Here is a 20,186-nt window from a genome sequence, read left to right as displayed (position 1 = left end):
CTATCCAATATTCACTTCTCCTCTTAACTATAATTATCTTTGGGGTAGAAAGGTATGTATAGCAACCCGTACTTTTCTTGCAGAAACCTGGACAAATAAAACCATCAAACTAGAAAGGAGATACTGTGTTTTCCAGTTTACTTATGATACATTTTCCTAGATGTCTAGTTAAAAATACTCTCCTCCTCCCAGATTCTTTGCAGCTATGGTGGTCATGTGACCCAACTTCTGGTCAATGGGGTATAAAGAGAAATAAAGTGTATTGGGCTTTCAAGAAATCTGTAGTTTTCTAATCAAAGGGGCAGATTTAGCATCTCTTAAACTTGTTTTTTCTTGTGCCCTTTTTCATCTTCCTGCTTGTGTAAAGGCTTGACGCTTGACAATGGAGCTGTCATATTGCAACCGTGACTTAAAAGGTTATCTTACAAGCATTATAGGGAAGGAGGCTAGAAATATGTTATAGATGTGACTTTCTTCTTAAGCAACTACATCACCGTGAAATTCATTTCTCTAGGCTTCTTGTTGCTGGAGAAAAATAGGACCCCTATTTGTTTCGGACATAAGTAATTTCCTAAGAGGTGATTTCAAGAACTTTACCTCTAAGTTATATCCATATGTATAGATAAAAAAAAGATACATAATACATTTATATTGGCTTTCCAAGTCAAACTATTTAAGTATATCAATGGGAAAGACCACCATGACTGATGTTTTAGATATAATTGGGCAGTAACATACTTTGAGAAAATATTATTGAGTGTCAAAGTTGAGGGTTTTTTTTTTTTAAAATAAAGTCTTTGTGGTCTAGGAGCAATAAAAACTGTAGAAAATTTGTGATAGGAAACAAACCAACACAATGCCATATTGTAATTAAAATTCAGCAATGTGGAGTGACAAGACAAATTTTTATTAAATGCTTTTATTTAACCCACATGAAATAGAAGACTGTGATTAAAGACACATTGAAATCTTGAATGTTAAACTTATGATTTATGAACATCTAAAAGCCGAGAGCAAATAACTATATTCAAGCTGGTCACCCACAATTTCCAGAAATGTTTTTGTAAAAAGTGATTCCATCAAGGATTTGTTAAACATAATCTAACATAACATAAATATTGATTCTTGGGTCTAATAAATAGTGGAGGTGAGATGAAATGTCAGATGTCTAATGTGGGTAGATCTCATAAAAACACTGGCAACATGTGGCCATTTTATCACCTTTTATTTTGTGTTGTGTGCATGTTTGTTTTTCATGAAATATGAGTGGCAGAGTGAAAAAAATATTAAAGGGCATTTTTGTTTGAGGAGATTAAGGGTTTGATCCCATGCTTTCGTGTAAAGTGCACATGGCATGAATATATTTGAGAACCAGAAATATCATACATTTGGGACCATATAAGAAAGACAAGATTTAGGTAGGTGAGAGGGTGATAAATTTGATTCTTTTTACATCAGATTAGGGAAAGGTACTCTTGGTGAATAGTAACAGGTACTAAGTACTTTTTAACAGAAACCCAGACAAATAAAACCATTAGGCCTATAGAGCAGACTCCATGTTTGCCCAGTTTATTTCTGATACATATTTCTCATTTATGAATAGTAAGAAATTACAAAGCTGTTCAGATATGAATGAAAGATTATCTTTGTTCTGCTAGCTTCCGTTTGTTCCCCAGTTTCTCCTCTGCGTCGTGCTTTAATAGGGGACTGGTTGAGTATTGTGAATTACAGGGTTTTGTGTGTGATTTCCAAATGAATCAAGCTCAAGTCCTTTTAGGTTTATAATATGTTATTTCACTCCTCATTTAATTATTTAAAAATTTTTAGATAACAGTATCCATCCTCAAATTTCCATCTCCTTATGATTATACATTACTGTCACATGAGTCCTTGGCCTACATTTAGCTATTCTAAGGATCATCAATGCCTCACATACCTATAAGTAGAATATTGAAGATAGTCTTGAATCCTTTAACAAAACCACCTCATTTCTCATCATTTGTTCTCTCACCATTTCTGATAACTCCCCATGAGAAAGCTATTTACTGAGAAAGCTGTGTCAGAGCAACCTTTGTAGTCTGCAGGGACTCACACTGACTTGATGTTTATGGGCAGAGATAAACACTGTATGGATTTCCACAGTGATTTTTTTCCCCCTGCAGTAAATAAAGGAAACCAGACAGTCTTTACATTCCATTGAACGTGATGAATGGTTCACTTTAAACTCTGTATGAGTTACATGATCTCAGACTTTAGTGACTTCCTGATTCCTCTCCGGAAAACTTTCTATGAGTACCCGTGTGTTCATTCATCCTGAAGGTACACCGATGCCAGGCTTTTTTGCAATTAGAGGGGCTAATGAGACATCACAAGTAGCTGTGGCCTCATTGTCAGCCCTTACTCTGTTTTTCATCTATGAGTTTGAGCTTCCATTTCAAGTTTTAGGGGTAGGAATATTGAGGAAACAAACTCCGTAAAGTGTAGCCAAAAACAAATTGAAAACATGTGAGAAGGCAAGAAGTCACCATCAAGATAGTCTCAGGATGGTATCAGCTTTTAAATTGCAGAGAGGAATCATAGCCTTCATAGTGACGTATGTAAACTAAACTCCACCTGAAAATCTATTCGCCTCTCTTACATTTATTGATGATTTTATGAGTAGATCATGTTGGAGAGGAAGACCTTACTCTGCCCTACCACATCCATCTAGCTGGACTAAGAATCAAACTGACATGAGAAAGTTTAACAGGACAAAATCAAATTTAATATGTATATGTACAGTGAATCCACACAGACATGAAATTCCAAAGACAATGAGACAACAGGAAATTTGTATGAGCTAAGGTAACCTCTGAGGACACAAAGGGGAAAAGGCCATTAGCAGGAAGGTGAAAGGAGATGTTTTGGGAAATAAAAGTTGCCCTATTAATGCAGATAAGGTTCTTAGATAAGAGGAGTCTTGATTAATAGTTTTCTTCCTGGTACAGATTCTCCTTTCCCATGTAAATTTAGGCATTTGAGGACCTTAGAGCTTTTTCTGCATCTGCTGGGTTTTATTACTTTTAACTCAAGATAACGTTCATGCCAAAGTAGCCCATCTTGGGGCTTGCAGCCTACCCTTGGCCCCTAAAATGGCAACTTTTTTCCCGTTTTCCAGATGACCAAAAATAAAATAGAGAGTACTAATTTAACTTGCTGCTTAATATATCTCAATGCTGGGGGTGATAACATCCTAGCTAATAGAATAGTAAACTAACCAAAAGTTTCCTAAATAATGATTGTCTTTTTCATTACAGGTCACTTCCCCCCTTTTTTAAGAAAAGCTTTAGTAACAAACTAATGGATTTTTTCCCTACATTATAATTAGCAATGTATTAGCAAAAAAATGTTGTGGGAGAAATTGATTAACATTGTCTTTATTTTTCTGGATCTCACTACTCTGTGCCACCCTCATTCTGGATATTAGTGTGAGTGCTCTGAATGCTCTCAGTGACCATTCTCCTTTTCATTTGCTGCAATAGAAATGTATATAGGAGTGGACATTTAATCAATTGGTGGTTAGTGGAAAGGAGGATACTGACCTTGTAACTTACACATTCTTTCTGTTAGCTATCTCCTGAGACAACTGGGAACAGAAAGGGTGTAGGAGACAGTTCCAAAGTTGAACCCCAAGTGTCTGCATTCTTGGGGAAGGTGTCGGAAAACTTGTAAGTAAAAGAAACACTGTGATTATAATCTTGCATTATGGGCATGATGATTTCAGAGGGCCACTAATTTGGAGTCTATATTCTTTCTGGGAAGAACCGTAGAAACATATAGCACCTCTCCTTTCAAGAGTCTGGAACAAAAATATAACAATCTGCCACCCAGGGTATTTTAATTGTTCATAATGATGTTCACTTGTCAGGGCAACACAAACTTGAATTTCCACCCTGTCAAGTCCTAGCTATGCGATCTTGATTTACTTACCTGAGACAATGGAATCGTGTCACTAACTTTTGGATCATTGGAAAGGATGTATAAATATTTAGTTTAATACTTGATAATATGAAAATGATCTGAAAGTGTAGCTATATAAGTATTTTATGCAAATCATCTCTGCATCTTCAAATAAAGAAAAGTTGTAATTCTCCCAAATTCCTATAGTGATACTGATTTAGTGAACAAAAATATTAAGTAGATGATGAAAAAAGATGAAATTATTTTATGAAAATATTAGTGTTTTCACTTGAGAATTTTACCACATCTGGCATATCCTAACTTTATTACATAAAACTTCCCAAACTGACAAAGACATTAAAGATAAAAATGTGAATAAATATACCTATTCCCTGTGAGAAAACACATTTCACACACACACACACACACACACACACACACACACAATTCTGTGGGTACTATAGCAAGGTTATAATAAATTACACTGAGCCAATTGACAAATACTATCCTATAACAAACTAAATTTTTTTTTATCATCTGAACTTAAACTGCAAAAGCTATGAAGTGGTCCTTACACCATTAGTAGAATTTATTTATAAAGAAAAGATTGATTTGTTTTTGCTGTTGTTGCATTTTTTAAAAAGTTTATTTATTTTGAGAGAGAGGGACTGAGTGAGCATGAGTGGGGGAGTAGCAGAGAGAAGGAGAGAGAGATCAAGAGCATGAAGGTGGTGGAGCGGTGGGGGTGGGGAGAGAGAGGGAGGGAGGGAGGGGGAGAGGGAGAGAGGGAGAGGGGGAGCGAGGGAGGGAGGGGGAGAGGGAGAGAGAGGGAGAGAGAGAGAGAGAGAGAGAGAATGAGAATGAGAATGAGAATGAGAATCCCAGACTCGGACTTAGGGAATAATGAGGCCACAAGGCCATGGGGCTCAGACTCAGGAATAATAAGATCATGACCTGAGCTGAAGTCAGACGCTTAAACCACTGAGCCAACAGGTGCCCCATGTTGTTTTGCAATTTTATAAACTTTGAGAGCAAAGTATTGAACTTCTTCTGCCCTCCCATCAAAATGTATTACATTAGCTTCCGTTTTCAATGCATAATACATGCTGCTCTAGTTTTAAAAGTCCTTGTCATGTCTACATGTTAATGCGGACAGTCCTATCCATCTTCATTTATTTGATATATTTGACATTATATTATGATTTTAAGGATTTATTTTTACATTTTATATCTTATTTGATGTGGTAGTTATCCTGTAGACTGCTTACTGTTTTTATGCATATTGTATATGAGGTCATAAAGTCCTTTTCATCTGTTTATTTAATATAGTGGTGTTTATCTTTGGCTTATAATTTATTTCAAATTCAGTTGTCTAGAGTGATGGCAAGTTAAAACCTTCATTGTGAAAGATATGAAACATATATCATGTTCATTCATATTCATTTTGAAAATGAAATATGTCATGTTGAGTTTCTGGGCTAGGGGAAAACCAGTTTCCATAAAGTTAATAGGAAGCAAGACAAAAGTTGTAATACTATAATAATAATAATAATAATACAATACAATAAAAATACAAACTTTAAAATATGAAAAATATAAAAATTATGATACACACTATACATAATTTAAAAATATACTATTAGTTGCCTTAATTGTGTAGAATCAGGAAATCTTTATAAAATCAGGAAACGTGATTAGAGAGCAAACTACCTATCTGCATTAGTCGAGGTAAGAAGAGCAAAGTTTTTAAAAGTTGAATATATTAAATAACTTTAGGTGGCTTTTAATACAACAGCTAATATTTATTGATCATCTCCTATGGACTGGACACAGGAACAGGAAAAAAGAAAGACAAATGGAACAGTGAGTGTGAAGAAGACGTTCACATGCCTAACAACTCCCAGCCCGTCAGAGATATCATACGTTCATTCAGATTTATCAGCAAGCATTTGTGTAGTGTCTACTAATATGTACAGCACTGTGAAAATCACTCGAGGAAAAGACACAGTCAAATTAATCTGAAGGTTCTTAAATACAGAAATATATGGGGAGAGACAGCTTCTGCTGATGATAGCTTGCAATTCAGAAGTGTAGATAGGGTCATTCTAAGTGAGTCTAATGTAGATCAGATTGAAGCAGAAATCAAATGCTGAGTTAATGGTAGATAAATGCTGAGACTTATTTATCCAGCCATTTGTTGAGTATTTGTTGACGCCTCCTTACCAGGCACTATTTGTATGTAAAGATACAACAGCAGTCATAAAACACACATGGCCCCCAGCTGGAGCTGGTAAGTTTGCTCAGCTGCTCTGCCTAGGCAGAATTTTTGTCAACTGCTTTGATGATACCATGATTTTCTTTGAAAAATTAAAACCTGCAAATGATTTAAAGTTTCTGTGCATGTTTGGGGCAAATTCTGACTGTTTTTTAAGTTTTCCCAACTTAGCAGAGTGTGACCTCCACATTTTGAAATAATGTGGAGAAAATGCACAATAAAGTTTGTAAATAGGGATAAAAGTTGTCTGTAAACTTTGGGCTTCTTAATTAGCTATGAGAAAGGAAATATGCAATTATTAGTGATTCCCTGGGACCTGCTTGCCTTAGGTGGCTGAAATAAGGGCTCCTGAAAGACTATATCAGCATTGAAAGCTCTTATCGAGGTCAGTAACTGGCCACAGCAATCAGCTTGACGCTTCAGTGGTAATGGACCAGATTCGTTTATAAAATCACGTTGAAAAGTGTTCAGTCCAGAGGTTTAGAGTATAAACAGGGTGGTCATGCTGTTTTGGCACATCTAAATATGTTTCTGAGTTTTAAAGCTAATATGGCTAAGGAAAGAAGGAATGCCTCTGAAAGAAGCAGAGAGTGGGCATAAATGTAGAAATTTGATTATCAGAAAGGAGTAAGATGTTATCTTGGTTATCCCCCTAACTGCATAGAAGTTTTAACAGATGTCTATCGGTGGAATGAATAGATGGAAAGATACTTCCAACATTTATGTCATGATTGTTCTGGCTAGTGGACTAAGCTTATCCAGTCACCATGGCTGACATTTTGGACATAGATATATCTAGTACATTATATTCATTATATTGGGTCCGATAGTTTCTATTTGGTGGAATATCATTTTATGGACTCAGATAAAGAAAAGCAGAGTATAATAATTGAAGAAATAAAAGTGAAAAAGAACAGAGGAGAGTTTGGTTACTTTTGCATTCATAATATAAATATAGATTTCCAGTAAAATCTATAAATTCTTAGTACTTTTCATAGATGACACTAGTCCTACAACTATTTTGGCTATAGCTAATCCTTTATTTTGAACTAAACATCACTTTTTAAATATTTATATGCATTCTTGTAGGTATGCACTCATATCACTTTTTGTTTGTGTTGATTTTATTTTGTTTTGTTGTTAATTTCCTAAGGTTAAATTTGCTAAATGAGCCTAGTCCTGAATATAATAGCATATACTAAAATTTCTTTGAAACCAAGGAATGCAAAATTCAGTGCTATATTTCTAGTTTTGAAAGAGATACCCCTATTAGAGTAGTCTTTTTGAATAAATTTCCCAGTGGTCCTGACCAATATCTTCTTTTAATTTCCCATTTAATTTTCTGCCTGGTTTCACACAGGAGTCTCAATGCTCGCCCAACCCCAGTTTCTTTCTCCCACCACTAGGCATAAAACAGATGATTTTCTCTAAGGTATAATTTTGTATTTGTCTGACTTATGTATCTGGTATAAGTACTAAATTCTGTATTTCATTGCCACCATTTCCCCACATTTGACAGAAAACATTTACAAATGTTCGTGAAGTGTGTTTGCTTCTTCTTCCTATTCACTGATGATACTAATGGGTAGTCCACAATTCCTGTAAATTAGAGCCTGCTGACGATCACATCTTTTTTTTCTTCCCAAGTAAGTTTTTAGCCCTAGTATCAAAACTTTTTCAAAGTTTGTTTTAATTAAGAAATTTTTTCTTTACATTCCTATGCATTTCAAATTCATGAGGCTACATATAAGGTATGTTGACACTTCATTATTACTAATTTATAACCTTCCTGTGGCTGACAATATGTGTTTAAATTTCCTAAGCAATTCTATGTAATTGTTTTATGCATATCTTGTTTTCTCCTCTTTGCACACTTACCAAATGAGTGTTTCATTTAATGATGTCAAGTGAGCCTCTGGAAGAAATAAGGTTCTTCATTGTCTTACAGGCTTTTGTCAAATGGAAGCGCTTCTCTAGTTTTCTGGATGTCAAAAGATAGCATAGCCTTCACAATATTCTTTCCCAATTAGTCATTATTTAAAATCGTTAACTAAGAATAAATTGATCATATTAATTTTTTTATTAATTTTTTAAAATTTTAGATCAAGAGTAGGGGGAGAGGGAGAGAGAGAGAGAAAGAGAGAGAGAGAATGAATCTCAAGCAGGGCTCCATTGTCTCAGGTGTGGAACCCAACGTGGTACCCCATCCCATGACTCTGGGATCATGACCTCAGCCAAAATCAAGTGTCGGACAGTCAACTGACTGAGCCACCTGGGTACCCCATCACATTAGTTTTTAAGTACATTTTCCTGCAAATACGACCTCATAATTATCCCATTATGTATGATTAACAGTGAGCCCCAAGAGCCACAAAGAAGCTCTTACTCATATATTTTATAGGAATAGAATCAAGGGGAGGAACTGCCCATGTCAAGCCACTCTTGTTTTGCTTTGAGAGATTCACTGTGTCCAGAAAATGTAGGAGATCTATGCAAAAGGGGCTTAAGTTTTGAATTACTCATACATGTATTCCATGACTAATAATGGAAGTCTTGAGAAGCAAAGATCTGCTTCTACTTGTGAAAGTTAATGAGACAAGCTATTTCATCTCCCAGCCTGTTATGCATTCACCCACAGCTGTTAGAATTCCACTTCAAACTGGATTTAAAAATAAGTGAATACAGTATCTCATATATCACAAAGCTCAGAGACACAGAGTCAGGCATTGAAATAGCCCAGTGAGATTATCAGGGACATATTTTCTTTCCAACTCTGTTCCACAAAGTTGACTACCTTTTGAGATTGGGAGCTCAGAAGTCTGGACAGCATATCTAAATAACAATTCCCAAAGGAAGACAAGATGGTTTTTCTGCTTTTTAGGAGTGAGGAAACATTTCCATGAGTTCACAAGGAGACTTACCCCTATGTCTTAAGGGGTATATTAAGTCATCTGAATAGTCCTGAACCAACCAGACCCAGTTGTGCATAAATCACTTGGCTATGGCAGAAGGGGATATCTGAACAAAACTATGGTTACTTGGGGAAGAAATAAAATTTCAGTGAGCTTTAGGTAAGCAGGATGTTTGCTATACTCTGGCCTTTGGCAGCTATGAGATAGGCACTACATAAAGACCTAAATTCAGTTAGCACTCACTCTAAATAAAGTTGAGGTACCAAAAATTCATGAATTCATATATTTAAGATGGTAGGAATACTGTTATATTTTCAATATGACTGGTCCACCGACCCACAAATTTGTGTTCCCAAGACGTCCGAAAACATATTCCCTTGCAAAAGGGACCTGATTGCATAAGCAGTAAGGCCAGTAGTAGTATTTCAAAAGATTAGGTGTACACTGATCTTTGGCAGTGGTTAATTGATCATCAGACCCTTTGCGCTAAAATGGATGGCTCACTGAGGTCCTGTTTATTTCTCTAAATGTACAACCTAACTCTGATGAGTAGACTTCAAACTTAAGTCACTGTTACCTCACTCAATTCTTTGTAGTTCCTGTGGCCCTTTACACGAGAGGACATTGAGTACCTCTTTTAGACCTTCTAAGTGCTTCTGTTAGATCCCACATTTTGGTGTGGGTTTATGTTAGATTCTTCTTTGGAAGACTCCCTTTGGGCTACTCAAACTATGTCCACATACATAGAGATCTGAAAATGCCTGAGAAATTTTGTCCCCTCAAGCAACGCTGTAACTAACAATGACAAATGTTTGGGGCACCTGAGTGACTCAGTTGGGTAAGCATCCAACTTTGGTCATGATCAGGTTGTGATCTCTCGGTTTGTGGGTTTCAGCCCTGTGTTGGGCTCTATGCTGACAGCTCAAAGCCTGGAGCCTGCTTCAGATTCTGTGTGTCTCTCTCTGTCTCTGCCCCACCCCAGCTGGCACTTTGCCTGTCTGTTTGTCTGTCTCTCTCTCAAAAATAAATAAATATCATTAAAAAAAAACAATGATGAATGTTTGAATGAGGATGTAAAACCCCAGATCTATTGTCTTAGAACATTTTGAGAAGTAATTTACAATTCAAAGATTTCCTTTTGAAATAAGGTAAAGCAACCTAAAATCTGCACATTTCTCAATTTCTTCCTTTTTACTGTCTTGCTCCCTCCAGCTTTTTAAATAGTTTCTGATGGGAATAATTCCTTAATATATCACTTGTATTTTATCCCTTGCCCCTGTTTTTGACTTGCATCGGAGAAACCCTCTTCTTAATGAAGCACCCTATTATAACATCACAAGTTTCCTTTACTTCTGCATGGTAGGACCTATGCTCCTTTGCCAGGGCAAATGTATACTTGAGAAGGGGATTGCCAAGATTTTTAAGGGATTTTTAAATTTTTTGTTTTTGTGATTTTTTAAAGGCTAATTAAAAAAATTATTTGTTAAAAATTTTAAACTTAAGTTTTCATATATGCAGTGACATCTATTGAAAATTTTACAGATATGGCCATACTGGGTCTCAGTTCCTTCCTTGAAGCTCATACCCAGCTGGAACCTAGAGCAGAAGAACCAGTTGCCCCCTTTGATGGGATCCTGTATCCCATTGCAGACCTGCCATTGCCTCCCTGGCGCTGAAGCCTAGCATCTATAGATGTGTATAGGCAATTTTAGCTGATGTTTTTTATAGTAAAGAAGAAAAAAAGAAACAGGGACACCTGGGTGATCAGTCAGTTGAGTATTTGACTCTAATCTCAGGGTCATGACTTCAAGCCCTCACTTTGGGCTCTACACTGGGCATGATGCCTACTTTAAGAAAAAGAAGAAGGCAAAAAATTTTTCTTAACGCTTATGTACCAAAAGTGGGAAACAAAAGATAGACTGAGAGCCTTTGTTTCTTTTGAGAGAGAAAGAGTGTGAGTTAGGGAGAGGGGCAGAGAGAGAATCTCAAATAGGTTTCATGCCCAGCTCAGAGCCCAATGTGGGGCTTGGAACCACAGCCCTGAGATTGTAACCCAGCCGGAACTAAGAGTCAGATTCTTCACTCCTCAGAGAACCTGTCTTTATTTGTGAGAGCCAAGAGCATTCTTCTATTGCCCAGCCTTCAGCAACAATTAATATTATGGACTTTATTCCCTTCCTCATCCAGAGTAGGACCCTCTCTTTTTATGACTCCTCACTACATACACATAGGACACCATCTCTTAAGGGACCATTTTGAACTGACCCTGAATGAGCACTACCCTCTACGGCCCAAGAACACCAATTCACTTTAAGTCAGAGTACAGACTTAGAAGTGTCTGTTTACTAATTTGGGTTGTTTTCGAAGTCTGCCTCATGGTAGAATTGCAGTTATCTCAAAATATATCCTGCATTTCTTCCACCAGCAGCTGATCGTGTGGTTTATAAATAGTCTCAACAAATGACAGGATCCCATATTGGCTTTCTGATTTATGGAACATTGACTTTTCTGTTGCATAGAAGCAAATAGATATCTCTAAAATCATCCTCAAAAACAACAGTAATAAAGGGAATCTAGCATCCCTAATTCTTTGTGAAGAATCACAAAGTTAGTTCAAAGAATTGAAAAAAATGGAGGAATTGAGAAGCTTATCGTATCTCCATTCAGGATCACAGACTGACTATGAAAAAGCTGGATGTGTCTCACAGAATGACAGTGGAGTATCATAAATATGCTTAGTATGTCTCTGTTCCTTATGGATTTTCCTTTCTGGTGTCAGTCTGTGAAGTTCCTGAAATTTTGTCACAAATAACAATCTGAAAACAAATAAATACAAGCAAGCAAACAAGAAACACTCTGCCAATGAGTTGAAAAAAACTATAAGAAAATAGAAGTGTTTGCCATCACCTAAGAAGGACAGACATTTTGCCTCATGGCTATGGAATCTAATCTATATGAAAACTATGGCAAAGCTTCATAAGCAAATCATAGGGGAAAAGTCCCTTAGATTTTATAGAAGAAAATCTATACCCTTGACTGTGGGATAGTAGGCTGCCTTGTAAACTGATCTGCCCAATATCAATGGGGGATCTTTATTTCTGATTACCAAAATCAATTACTGCACCAAGAGTGCTCCAACATCTAGTAATATGAGCAAGATGATTAAAACTCTTATTAATGCCAGGGTGCCTGGCTGACTCAGTTGGTAGAGCATGTAGCTCTTGATCTCAGGGTCATGATTTTGAGCCCCATGTCAGGCACAGAGCTTACCTAAGGTAAAAAAAAAAAAAATAAAGATCTGGTAATGTCTACCTCTGCTTCACTTCCACACGCCCAGATAACCTGTACTTATAAATTCATGTGGCTTTCTACAAACAATGAACTGAGAAATATATTTGAGCCTAGATTACAGATGGTTCTGCATGATATGTTGACCTATGCTGGAAGTTGATGATTATGTTATATTTGATAGAGAGGGCCAAAAGGAAAAATCTTCCCAGTGGGCACAATTTCAAGTGGTCCATTTAATAATTCATCTTCTTTGAAAGAAAAGATGGCAAGGAAAGAGGTAAATCTAAACAGCATTTCACAAGCAGATACTAACAGTGCTTTATGGTTTAACTGGATGATCAGGGACTTGAAAGGGGTAAAACTACACTGTTTTAGGAGATGCCACAGAAGATCTGAATCTGTGCACCACATGTGATGCGTCCTGTTCCTGCCTAACTTGCATGTAACAAACAGGAGGAAATGGAGATGGCGGCTTTCATGATGACTCACTCAGTTTCATTTTAAGTTTTTATACCTCTAAGTTTTCACATTAGTACCCTAAAATGAATGCTTCCACTGTGAGTTAAAATATTTTTCTTAAATTCTAAGAGTCTCACACCTGGCAATTTCAGTCTGTTAATGCCATTGGGTAAATAGACAAAAAAGGAAAAAACCCAAAACCAACAAAAAAGGGATGGGAGAGTAGGGAGGTTATTCATTGGAATGATTGATCTTAATTATTAAGGGGAAGTAAAGTGCTGATATCCAACAGAGGGAAAGCAGTGTTTATGGAAATGATGTGATCCCCTAGAGGATTGTTTTTTATTACATTGTCTGGAAGTAAGTGATAAGGGAAAAGTGCAATTTTTTAAAAATAAATATTTGTTGTTTTTTATTTGTAAATAATATGCTTTTAAAGTTCATTTGTTTATTTTGGGAGAGAGAGAAAGAATAGGCAGAGGAGCAGCAGAGAAAAAGGGAGAAAGAGAATCCCAAGCAGGCTCTGCACTGTCAGCGCAGAGCCTGATGTGGGGCTTGAACCCATGAATTGTGAGATCATGACCTGAGCTGAAATCTTGAGTCAGAGGCTTAACTGACTGAGTCACCCAGGTGCCCCTGTTTGTTTATTTTTAATTTATTTAATTAATTTTGGAGAGAGAGAGAGATTGATGACATTAGTGAGTGAGGATCAGAGGGAAGGAGGGAGAGAGAGAGAATCCCACAAGAGGCAGAGAGAGGGAAGGAGTCTGTGGACCCTAATGCGGGGGTGGGGGGGGCTCTTCATCACTGAAAGCAGGTTTGAGCGCACCTGAAGTGGGGCCCAGCTCACCCATTGTGGGGCTTGAACTCAGGAGCCCTGAGACCATGACCTGGGCTGACTGGGATGCTTAACTGACTGTGCCACCCATCTACCCCAAAACTACAAATTTATGAAAGAAAGTCACTGAGGGCTCAGACCACTCAGAAATAAACACCTGTGCCTAATGAACTTTTCATCAGCTCAGGATGTGGCTGAAGAAATGGGAACATATAATGGGGTAAAGAGAAATATTGTAAATAGTTACACTCTAGAGAACAATTAAAAAATAGAGAATGTACCCTCTTACCTATATTTCCTTCCTTGCTTCTTATGTCATATACAGGTAGATATTTTAAATAATTGGCCTTTTTTCCCTATTTTGTTCATACTATAAGTGGGATGCAAAATGGTGGTACAGTTTAGAATACTGATACAACATCTGTACTGAATACTGAGACATCAGCTAGAGACTGTGATGTGTTAATTTATAGTAACTGAGCATGACCTATTGGTTTCAGAAATTGAAATAAGAAAAAGGATGGATTTGGATGTAGGAGTCTCTAGTTGCCCTTGTTATTATTTTTGGAACCTGACATTTGAATGACTCTTTGGTGTTGGTGGTGGGGGGGTGTTCCTCCCACTTGAGTTAATCCTAGTAGGCTGAATGCCCTATTTTCTACCACCAAAGCAATCATGGCCCATATTTCCTTTCTTTCCCTTAAGTAGCCATGAAACAGGTGCATGATGTAGGAGTTACAATTTAAAAAGGTGTCCTAACCTGAGATTGTCAAACTTGAAGCCAGAGAAGTTCAGCAATTATTCAGTGTGAATGCAGCAGTAAGTATCTTGAGTCCAGTAGTTTCAGGGACATTTATCCAGTAACAGTGGTGTGAGCAGAGGCATTCTGACTAGACTCTTAATGTTTCTGAATTTGACTAAATACCTATCTACTTATTACTCCATGACTTTTACAAGTTTGTGAGCTTCCTCATGTTCTTCCAACACTTACTTTTCTGTTTCTGATTCTTACCTTGCCTCCGTTTCTTTCAACATAAACCCTTACTGGTATAGTAGATAACTGATCCTGTACAGACTGGTTTTTGTTTCTAAAGTGAAGAACAGGAAGTAGGCATTTTAAGACACTTTCCATTTTTGTCTTTTAATTCTGAAAAATTTATTATTATTTTTTAGAGAGAGTATGAGTTAGGGAGAGGGGCAGAGGGAAAGAGAGAGAATCCTAAGCAGTTTCCATACAATTAGCACAGAGCCTGACAGGGAGCTTGATCCCATGATGCTGGGATCATGACCTAAGCTGAAATCAAGAGTTGGATGCTCAACTGACTGAGCCACCTAGGTACCCCAAGATGCTTCCAATTTTTAAATTAATGTATAAGAAAAATGACTTAATGGATAAAAATGTTTTAGAAGTTTTTTTTTGTAAATGTACTCAACCATTTCAACCTGTCGTTAATTTGATCTTCAAAGAAAATGAGATTTTAAAAAATCAATGTCATAGTTAAAAACTACTGTATTTTAAATATTCAATTTTTAAATTATTTTTTAAATTATAAAACAGGAAAATAGTTCATATATGCCACCTGTGCAAGCCAGTGCCCATTTATCTCTGCATTCATTTGTCAAATTAATTATATTATAGCTAATATTTCAGGAAATGAATATTATCTATCAAAATTCTACATGGAAACTAATCTTTAAATTGTTTCCCATAAAAGTTTAAGTAATTCCACTGGTAGTAGTTTATTTTGTTAGCCTGTATAGTTATATAATACTAAGATTTGGAGATGTCCCCTCTGAAGCTGATGGCAGATGATTTTGCCTCTTGAGAGTATAATGAAACTACCCAGAAGCCTCTATTTTGCAAAATATTTGACAAGCACGTTCTTATTTCAATTGGGAGAAACAAGCTAAAAAAAATAAGAGTTATCAGTAGGAGCCTCACATAAATGTCTCTTTTTTGAAACTCAAGTTATAAGTGGAAAAGAAAAATAATAACAAATGTTTTGCATGAGTGGCAGAACTAATTGCTTCTGATCTTAATTTTTTCCTGTGAATTGCCTTGAGTGTCTTTTAAGTTACTGCTCAAATGTTTAATGAATGAAGGAAATCATCTGTAACAGTAGTTAAATAGCTTTTTTTTCAAATTTGATTTAAAAAGTGTTGAACGCCATGAGATCTTCTCCTTTATTAGACGTAATAAATAAGTCGGTTGTGGAAAGATATCCATCAGTAAAATATTACTGTTAAATCCAAGAAGATTTAGAAGTATTAATTAGAACAAATTTAGCTTTATATCTTTTCAAAATGCAAAGGAGTGAAGCCAAGCACCATACGGATAGAAAAACAAAAAACAGCAAAAGGCCTCCCATTAGATAATTATCTCTTAAAGAAATATAACATCTACAAGTTATATCTCTTTGTTTTTAATTTTAGACTGATCGATATATGATTCTTAAGCCCAGTCTTACTTTAATGTAAAACGCACAAACAAAGGCCGCCAGGGAAAAGAGAGAGTCATTGTCCTGAAATCCTATCAAATGTGTTAGTCATATAAACTAGAAGATTTTAAAAGTGAATTAAATCACTGGTTTAGAATAAAATTTGCTTTGAATACACACATGCATACACACACTATATGTATTTAAGAGAATAAACAGATGGCTACTTTTTAAAAATCAATATGTAGGTAATAAATAAATAATAGATTAATAAGTTAATAGATTTTAGACCTTTTATTTTGAGAAGTGAAAATAATAATATGCTTTGGTCTAAAGATTTTTGTTTAATCATATTTCATTTATTGATGTGAGATATAAAAAGCATGCAGTTATTCCTTCTTTCACAGAAACATGCTTGGGACTTCTTTGTATTATCCCCGTGATTTTTGGGTAAAATCTGTTATTAAATAAATATTGTTCAGAGAAGCAAAATGAGAACTAAGACTTTTAATTAAATAACACAAATTTCCATCAATTTCAAAGAATCCAGTTTTTCAAGGTTTTAAATTTTGATATTGCCTTATGTAGAAGCAGGATCAATATATTATTCCAGGGTAAAGACATTTAAATGTAGATATGCATATATATGTAATATTTTATAAGTACATAAATTATAAATATATATTAAATATATACATGGAAGTGGATGTAGCTGTATGTAACATTTACATCTATTAGAAAATACAGTAAGCTTCTGATAACCTCCTTCTCCTGCTCTCTCTCTCCCATGCTCACACACAGAAGCCTTCTGTGCTCCTGCAAGGCTAACAATTATGGCTGCAAAATAGGGTTGTCATCTTGATGCTGAAGTATATGATTTTCATCCAGTTATGCAACTGCGTTTTATTTTCACATGCACCTGCTTCTGTTCCATATTATGTTATTCATTTGACTCTATTTTTTCTAGAATTGCGCCTTTGTGCTTTACTGAAGATTTTCAGCTCTTGAATGAAAAAAGAGGATCAGATGCTTTATTGTGCTGGAAGACAAAAACAGGCGCCTGTGATCCTGAGATAATGCTTTGGGCCACATATGTGGTTTCCTTCATTTAACACTGGAATCTTTTTCATTCACAGATCTGCTCAAGAGAAGGAACAAGGACTTTCACCTGTTCAATTTTAGTGACTTCATGTTCCCCCTTAGAACCTTGTATAACCTCTTTCCAAGCCCCATACATATGCTTTAGATACTCTTCACTCAAAGCACATCCAAATATAGCAATGACATCCTGAGTAACTGAGGTTAGAACAGTTGTGTGCTGTGTCTGGAAAGTATGTTGTTGGAAATAGCCAGAGCATTAAAGGATGTTTTCATTTGTTTGCTGCTTTTTCTTTTGAAGTTTTTATTTTTGAGAGAGAGCGAGAGAGCATGAATGAGCGAAAGCATGAGTAGGGGAGGGCAGAGAGACCGAGAATCCCAAGCAGGCTCTGCTCTGACAGCAGAGAGCCTGATCTGGGGCTCAAACTCTCTAACTGTGAAATCATGACCTGAGCCGAAACCAAGACTCTCATGCTTAACCTACTGAGCCACCTAGATGCCCCTTGTTTGCTGCTTTTAACACAGTATTAGAAAACAATATTCAAAAAACAGTTCTCAAGCAGAAATAGAAGGAACAAGAGATCAAAAACTGAAAAAACGGATTAAATACCTATGTTTTCTTACCTATGAAGCAAATATATCAGAAACGCACTGAGTTTTGGGGACATTGTAATTGATAAAGAAACCTTCGTGCTATAAACTAGCCAAATACTGAAGTACTTGAAAAGCTCTGTATCTCCCAAGGAGGGTAAATTCCCCAATGTCCATTCAGATATGGAGACTAATGATATATGAAATTTCTTGCAAATATCAGAATCAGAATCCAATTGAAGACTTTCCTGTGGCAAGGATGCTTTGTAATACCTGTCTCACATGCCGTCATCACGCCATGGATCAGTGACTTTTGTGTGTTTTCCATTCTTTCCCTCTTCGCAGTTGGTTTATCCATTCCATTCTACTACTTGTGAACATTTGAGTTCGAACAGTGCTGCCATAGACATCCTTGCATATGTACCTTTGATCCCATGGGGAATATTGGATATATATCTTGGACTCAATGACATCATCACAGCATATAAATATATTTTACTGTAATTGATAATTCCCAGTGTTTCAAAGCAGTTATACCGAAAAAGTGTATGTACCTGTCATTCCATATCTTGAATGATTTGTTATCTATCTTTTTATTTTTATTATCTTTATTTTTTTAAGTTTATTTATTTATTTTGAAAGAGAAAGCGAACATGCAGGGGAGGGGCAGAGAGAGAAGGAGAGAGAAAATCCCAAGTAGGCTCCATGCTGATAGCACAGCTGACCCGGGGCTCCATCTCACAAACTGTGAGAGCATGACTTGAGCTGAAACCAAGAGTTGGGTGCTTAATTGTGGATGTGACTGAGCTACCGAGGTGCCCTTGTTGTCTGTCTTTTTAAATCTTCACCTGTGTGTGTGGTGTATAGTAGCATCTCACTGTGGTGTTAACTGACATTTCTCAGAAAATTAATAGGGTTGAGTACCCTTGTGTGTATTTACTGGCATGTAGGGTATCTTCTTTGTGTGTTGCACTGTAAAAACATCCAGTTATTTCATATCCTTCTCATCATCTGGAATTTTAAATTGCTTTTGTTTGGGCCATCCACGCGGTACATATGGTATTTTATTGTGGGTTTAATTTACATCTACCAAAAGAATAGATGGATACTAAAGTTGTTGGCCATTTGAATGTCCTCTATAAAGTTCCTGGTCAAGACTTTTGCCCATTTTGACAATATTGAATTTTCTCCCTCTTGTTCATTTGTAGGAGTATTTTGTATAGCACTTGATTCTGTAATTTAAAACTTTTCTACATGGGGCACCTTGGTGGCTCAGTCTGTTGAGCGTCTGACTTCAGCTCAGGTCATAATCTTGCAGTTCATGAGTTCAAGCCGTGCATTGGGCTGTGGACTGACAGCTCAGGGCCTAGAGCTTGCTTTGGATTCTGACTGCGTGTCTCTCTCTCTGCTCCTCCCAGCTCATGTTCATTCTCTCTCTCTCTCTCTCTCTCTCTCTCCAATGTATAAGCTTAAAAAAATCCCAACTTACCCACAAAGAAAATTCTAATCACACATATATATATGTAGTTAAGATAGAACTAACATCAGTGTTGTGCAAACACTTTGAGAGAAGAAAAAGGGAAACTGCTTCCCAACTTGTTTTGTGAGGCCAGTATTACTTTGATACCAAAGTATCTGAAAACAACTTTACATGAAAGAAAAAATTAAAGGCCATTTTCTTATGAACATAAGAGGCAAAAGTCCTGTATAAAATATTAACTATTCAAAGACATTTCTTCATCATTAGATGTATTCATAGAATGCGCCATTAAAACAATATTTGCATGTCAATCAATATAAACCACCACATTAAAGGATAAAAAAATCATACAATTATTTCAGGAAGTACAGGAAAAAATTATTTACTTTCTAACAAATTGGAATAGAACACTTTGCCTAGTTGATATTTGTAGAGCACTCTACCTAATAGAGCAGAAGGCGTATTCTTTTCAAACACGTATGGAACCTTCACCAATATAGACCATATGCAGGACCACATAATAACTGCATAAATTTCAAGAGTTTGTATCACACAGAGTATGTCCTTTGAACAAAACAGAATAGAATCAGACTTCAATAATATCTGTAAAATCCCCAAATACCTGTAGATTAAACAACCCACTTCTAAATAATGCACACATCAATGAAGAAATCATAAGGAAAATTATTAAAAAAATTTTTTGAAATGAGTTGAAATAAACAACATATAAACATTTGTGAGATACAGCTGAAGTCACATATGCACATTATGATCTAAGCTTCCACCTTAAGAAACTTTTTAGAAGGAAGAAAAAATTAACACAATAGCAAAAAAGAAACCCCACTAAACTCTAATAAAAGTAAGG

Source organism: Suricata suricatta, chromosome X (assembly GCF_006229205.1).
Source record: "Suricata suricatta isolate VVHF042 chromosome X, meerkat_22Aug2017_6uvM2_HiC, whole genome shotgun sequence".
In the NCBI taxonomy this organism is placed as follows: domain Eukaryota; kingdom Metazoa; phylum Chordata; class Mammalia; order Carnivora; family Herpestidae; genus Suricata; species Suricata suricatta.
Note: the sequence above shows the minus strand (reverse complement) of the source record.